Below are 6,406 nucleotides of genomic sequence, written 5' to 3' on the forward strand. Positions count from 1 at the left end.
TTCTTCAGAGCTAAAGTGATAATGCTTCATATTTACAGAATATATACTAGGTTATTACTACAGTATTACCATTTTGTTCTAAGATGAAATGAGTAATTTACCAATTTATTAAACAGTTACATTTAAGTATTGCTTAGGACATTACCACACCAATCTGTTTACTTAGCTTGAAGAGTTACCATTAAGAAACCCTGTTTATTTGGGTAAAATTTGTAATGATCATGCCCTCCATTAAGAAACTTATTTTTCTGCAAGCCTAATTGCGTGGAAATGAGTTTCTCCTTATTTACTATGGTGCATTCTGCTAAGCCAGCTAAAAACGTCACCCTCCCAGGAAGTGCTGGAGGAATTAATAATACATACATGGAACAGTTTTAATTAGCATCATACCAAATGTTAATAAAAGATTTATGACCCAGTTAAAAGTTCGAACGATCACAACAGGAAAAGGTCTAAAATGTGGCGGCGGTGAGCCGTTAAAAATAAACAAATGCTGCCAAACTCTCCAAATTGAGGATAGAGGGCTTGGGGTTTTTTTCCTGCCCCTGTCCTTATGTGAGTTGCGGCTCAATGATCTGTAAGGTCAGGCTCTGGCCCCACAGAAACCAGAGTGAACCCAGGATGGCAAGAAGATAGCTGTGGGGGTTATCCTGGTGTGGTGGGAGAGGATGGAGAAGGCCATCAAAGGGAAGAGGCTGTGTTTAAGTCAGTTGGCACTGCCGCGTGTGAGCAGGTTTAGCAAGACCTCCAGCATTGCTGGCACAACCTTCTAGCCCAGCTCTAGGGGAAAAGTCCATGTTTTGAGTGGCTCAGAGGCCAGCAGTTGGAGGATGGAGACAGAACCAGCTTGGCTCCAGCCAGAGGTAGCAGTGATAAGCAGTAGCTGATTTTCCAGAGGTTAATTCTAGGGGAGCACATCAAATAGTACCTCAAGTCACAAGTATCTCAGGTTCACCTTGCAGGCCTTGTGTCGCACAGGGACAGTGTCTGCTGAGACCTGTTCCGAGTGTCTTTAGTCAGATGAGATAAATCAAGATCCTGCCTTGATCCCTGTGGAATGTACCTGCCTAGGAGTCTCAGGAGTCTTCAAGATGAAACCCTTAACAGTGGTGTTGGAAATGTGAACTTAGAGATGGAGTTTGAGCCATTTTGCACTGTGCAAAGATAACTGCTTAACCAGGGTATGTACCTGAGGAGAAACCAGGAGGGTGACTCTGACTCAGGGGCAGCAAGTGCAGAAAGGAGCTGGGAATAAGCTTTCCCAGCAGGTTTGTCCCAGCCAAAGGTCTGCCGCTGTAGGAGAAATATGTAGGATGTGTAAGATGAATGAGCAGTCTGCTCTAGTGGAAGGTGTCCCTGCCTATGGCAGGGGCTGGAACTGGATGAGCTTTAAGGTCCCTCCCCACCTGAATCAGTCTGGGATTCTGTAATTCTATGAATGTCTTGCTGGTGGGGCTTTGTTGCACTGGATGAGGCAGTACCCCAGAACAAGTAAGTGGTGGAAAAGTGTTTTTCCATAATAAAAATGGATGTCCCATGCTTGTCACAACCTATACCTTTTACAGCAGTGAATGTGTGAAGCTATCTTTTACTAGGAGCACTTTGTCATTCCCTTTTGCTTGGGTACTGGGCTATATGCAGCTTGGGAAGGTGCTGGTTGCAGAAACATGGGGGTAGTGAGAGCTGTGTGCTCCTCTCACACAGGTTGGAAAGCCCTTCCTCTTGAGATTCAGGATGCTGAAGTGGACACACACTTTGTGCTGGGGGCTGTTTCCTTTGAGTCAAATTCCTTTTGTGAAGCTACCCGGGAAAAACACGAACCAGGGTCCCATGCTGAGACCCTGGGTGCTGCTTGCCCAGTGCCCTGCCTGGGGAGGTACTTGCTCTGCTTTGGAGAACAAATGAATGTCAGAGATTTACTGAATTGCCTGGGAAATGTGGAGGTTTTATTCATTCCTAAACTTCATAATGTGACTTTCCTTATTTGTTCTTTCCAAGGCCATAAAAGGAAACACCATATTTATTCTTGCTAATGTAGCAATATTGATTAAGTCATAAAGAACATATAAATACATATTGACTCATATTACATTAAAGTATCTATCACTTACTACTTATTCCTAAATAATACTATAGTTGTGTAAAAAAAATTACATTAAAATTGGCATTACCTCAAACAAAGTAGGATCTGCCATGACTTTTAATATTAGCCTTTGGCAAATAAAAGCTTTAAGAAGGATGTAAGTGTTAAAAATGGAAACCCACCTCCCTTCTCCCCAGCAGCGACCAGGTATGTACCAGTCATTCAGGCACAGGTCCTGACCTCGGCTGATTGAGTCAGCTGTGTAGTTTTGTTGGAAAAGTTTGTTGTGGGTGATGCCTGACCTGTGCACGAGAGGACTGGCACCTCTTCAGCATCAGCACATCCCCTGCAGAGCTGGGGGGTTGTCTCTGGACATGGCTGAAGGGGGACCACCGCTCTGTGCTTTGCTGGGTGCTGGAGCAAGGTGCATAGCTCCCTGCCTATAGCTAAGTCTGCATCTTGGGTGCTCCTGCCAAACTGGTGTTTTAAACCTTAATTCACAATTGAGATACTCACAACCCACTGGAGGCTCGTCACACTGCCAGGCACCCAGCTTTCTGCATCCTGAGTCTCACGAGTGCCAAGACGTTTGCAGGTTTTGGAGGTTATTACAGATAACTGCACTCTGGTCATGCCCTGCTCCAGCAGCAGGCGTTCAGCCTGGCATTCAAGGCAGGCAGAATTCCCAATGGCATTCAAGGATGGCAGGGTGGCCCCTGGTTTGAGATCTGCTGGGTGCTCAGTGTCTGTATCCCAAATACTGCCTGGATCTTGTAGGGCAAGGACTTCCCGTATTCACTGGATGAAGGTATTGGTGCTATCAGGCAATGAGTGTTTAGGGCATCCTTCAGAAAACAGGGTCAATTTGTAATTTGAGCGGAACAGAGACTTCAGTCTGGGTTTTCAGCATCCTAAGGACAGCATTGCTTCTCTGTGTTTTGAGTGAGAAAACACTCATGTGGTTCATGAACCTGGGAGCAGGGAGCACAGTCATAACCATCACCCCTAGTAGGACCAGACTGCTCTCTTCAGTGAGGACCCAAGGGCTTTGGTGCTTTCTGCTGCAGCTTTTTCCTCTTGGGCAGCTTCTGGCTTGGTGTATTGGATTTTGTCTCCTGGTGTCAGAAGCTGAGCTTTTTCCCCAAACACATGGATTACTGGGATTGACATACATAATGTGTCATGACCAGTCCCATAAGTCTTGCCTTATGGGGCTCAAAGATGGCATGGGTGCTGCAGAAGCAGCATCAGTTCATGCACGGGAAGTCACTGGGTGTGGTGGAAAGGAAGACACACAGGAAGAAGCCATCCAGCTTGTGGATGGCAGTGGGAGGGTAAACCTTATTTCTAGGACTGTAAATAGGGTAGGAATTGCAGGAAGGGTGCTTAGCTTTCTGCTGTTGGAAATTAAGGACTGGACTTTGGGACTGGGCAAGGTGAATGTACCAGGTTGGCAAGAGATCGAGTGTACCTCATCTCCAAATACGCACAGAAGTTTCTGTGGCTGTGCCAGAGGAGGAGCGCGGCCATGGCGAGAGGCATGTGTGTGGGACAGGTTGTGCTCCTTCTGTTGTGCAAAGACTCCAGCGCCTGGAATTGTGCTGCAGGTTAATTGCATGGAGATTTAACAATTTAACGTGTGCAGTTCTGGTGTCCTCAACATAAAAAGGACATGGAACTGTTGGAACAAGTCCAGAGGAGGCCACGAGGATGATCAGGGGCTGGAGCACCTCCTGTATGAAGACAGGCTGAGAAAGTTGGGGCTGTTCAGCCTGGAGAAGAGAAGGCTGCGTGGAGACCTCAGAGCAGCCCTCCAGTATCTGAAGGGGGCCTATAGGGATGCTGGGGAGGGACTCTTCATTAGGGACTGTAGTGACAAGACAAGGGGTAATGGGTTAAAACTTAAACAGGGGAAGTTTAGATTGGATCTAAGGAAGAAGTTCTTTCCTGTTAGGGTGGTGAGGCACTGGAATGGGTTGCCCAGGGAGGTTGTGAATGCTCCATCCCTGGTGGTGTTCAAGGCCAGGCTGGACAGAGCCTTGGGTGACATGGTTTAGTGTGAGGTGTCCCTGCCCATGGCAGGGGGGTTGGAACTGGATGATCTTAGGGTCTTTTCCAACCCTAACTATTCTATGATTCTATGATTTCTCTTAGGATTAAGAAACTTGTTCCTTGTTAGGATTTGGCCACTGCTTTACACAACCTAGAAGACTTCACGTATGTTTACTGCTTTCCTATGTACAGTCTTACATGAACGAAATCAGAAGAGGATTTTTTTTTAATACTCAGATTTCTCTTCTGCAGAATGTTTTTAGCCTTTTCCATGCAAAGAAAAGAAATCCAGTAAAATGCTCTCCACATGGCTATTTAATGTTTCTGCTTGTCTCTTTTTCTCTTTATAATTAGCCTAATGCGACATCTGATCCCTGCTCTTTTTAGCGTTTGTGTACCAGTCTGACAGCACTAGGGCTGTTATTTCTTAGATAAGCTAATTGCTTCTTAATGACTGGACAAGGTATCTTTATTTAACAGCATAAAGAGATTTAACTTTTCCCGTTAACATATGATGGCTGGCTTACGTTTTATTAATGACACCTAACACTGGTTTAAGACTCAGGTAGTACACATGTGTTAAAGCGGGCTTGGGTGGCTGGTTTTAGAGAGGAAGGGCAGGGAGAGGAGGAACTTGTTCTGTATTAACCAGAATTTATTAAGCCCTCCTGTGAGCCTGGTTAGGTGCTGCTGCTGCTTCAGGCCTTGTGTGCAGGCATGGGGCTGGTGCTGCAAAATCAGAGTTGGGTTTACGTCCTACCACCTTCTTCATGCATATAAAGCATATAGAAGTGCTTATTTGCAGTATTATTTTATGCACTTGCTGTAAAATTATTTTAAGGGATTATTTATAAGATAAACACATCCCTAATATGAGCAAGCACCAGGAGCACTGCTCACTTAGATCCATACGTGAGCAGTGCACAATATAGGACCGTATTTCCTTGTCAACCTGCTGTGCCCCCATTGTTCCTCCCTTTACTGTCAGACAATGAAGAGGTCGCTAGATGAGATGTGCAGAGCCCTGCAGCCTCCTGTGCTCACAGCAGAGCCCCATCCCACCTGGAATGAGGCCCCTGCTCCACGGGGGCACAAGGAAGTCCAATTGACACCAAACTGCATTGTGCGATGGGAGAGCTGTTGTCCATGCTTTCGGTCTGTCTGTGCCAGGAGGCTCTAAGCTGGAGCCTCGGCGCTTGCTGCTGGTCGAAGGGCTGGGTACAAGACAGCCAAATTCAAAAGCTTGACCTTCTGTGCCCTGAGATAAAGGACCCAGACACAGAATCAACTCTTCACTCTGTCGTGCAAAAATGTGCTTTCTGGGCAAGGTTTTCTCTGTAAAAATGAAAGAGGAGGATGAGGCCAGTGAGACCATATCATAGAATCATAGAATAGTTAGGGTTGGAACGGACCTTAAGATCATCCAGTTCCAACCCCCCTGCCATGGTCAGGGACACCTCACACTAAACCATGCTACCCAAGGCTCTGTCCAACCTGGCCTTGAACACTGCCAGGGATGGAGCATTCACAGCTTCCCTGGGCAACCCATCCCAGTGCCTCACCACCCTAACAGGAAAGAACTTCTTTATATCCAATCTAAACTTCCCCTGTTTAAGTTTTAACCCGTTACCCCTTGTCAGAGGATTTGTCCGAGTTCTGAGAGTTTACTGGAGAGTTGTCCAGGAGTGTAACTCCCCGCACCTCTGAGCTTGTGATATCTCCTGCTCTAGCTCCAAGAGCCTGCAGATATCAAGAGGAACTGGTTTCTGAATTGGTTTTATCTGTCAACACCTTGTGCACATTCTGGATGCCACCACAAACTCACTGTGGTGCTTCAAGGTTTGCTTTCTCTTGCATTTAGACCAAAGTTTTTGGAAGGAAGCAGAAACGGGAGATGCTTCCAGCTCTGAGTGTACCTTCCTGGGGCTGGGTCCTCTTCTGGGGCAGGAGGGTGAGTGCCCAGATGGAAAGCCATGCCCTTTAAAGCATCTGAACCTGGTCTACCAGAACTGAAGGCAGCAAAAAATCCTTTCCTTCTTTATTTGAAAGTTTTGTCCCTAACATTTATGAGTATCTTAAAGTGTTTGGCAGAGAATCTGTATTCCTGCCTGACAAGAAAAGGGCCAAGCCAGTCCTTGGGGTTTTAATTTTACTGGCTGACTCTAATGTCAGTCTTATCAATGATATCTTTTCTTTCCCAGTAGCATGTTCTAATAAGAAACTAAATCACAAAGACAAAAAGCTTCTGGCATCTCCATTTTGTTGGCTCCT

This window comes from Pezoporus occidentalis, unplaced genomic scaffold (assembly GCF_034315485.1).
Source record: "Pezoporus occidentalis ecotype Australia unplaced genomic scaffold, CSIRO_AGI_Poc_V1 ctg33, whole genome shotgun sequence".
Taxonomy (NCBI): domain Eukaryota; kingdom Metazoa; phylum Chordata; class Aves; order Psittaciformes; family Psittacidae; genus Pezoporus; species Pezoporus occidentalis.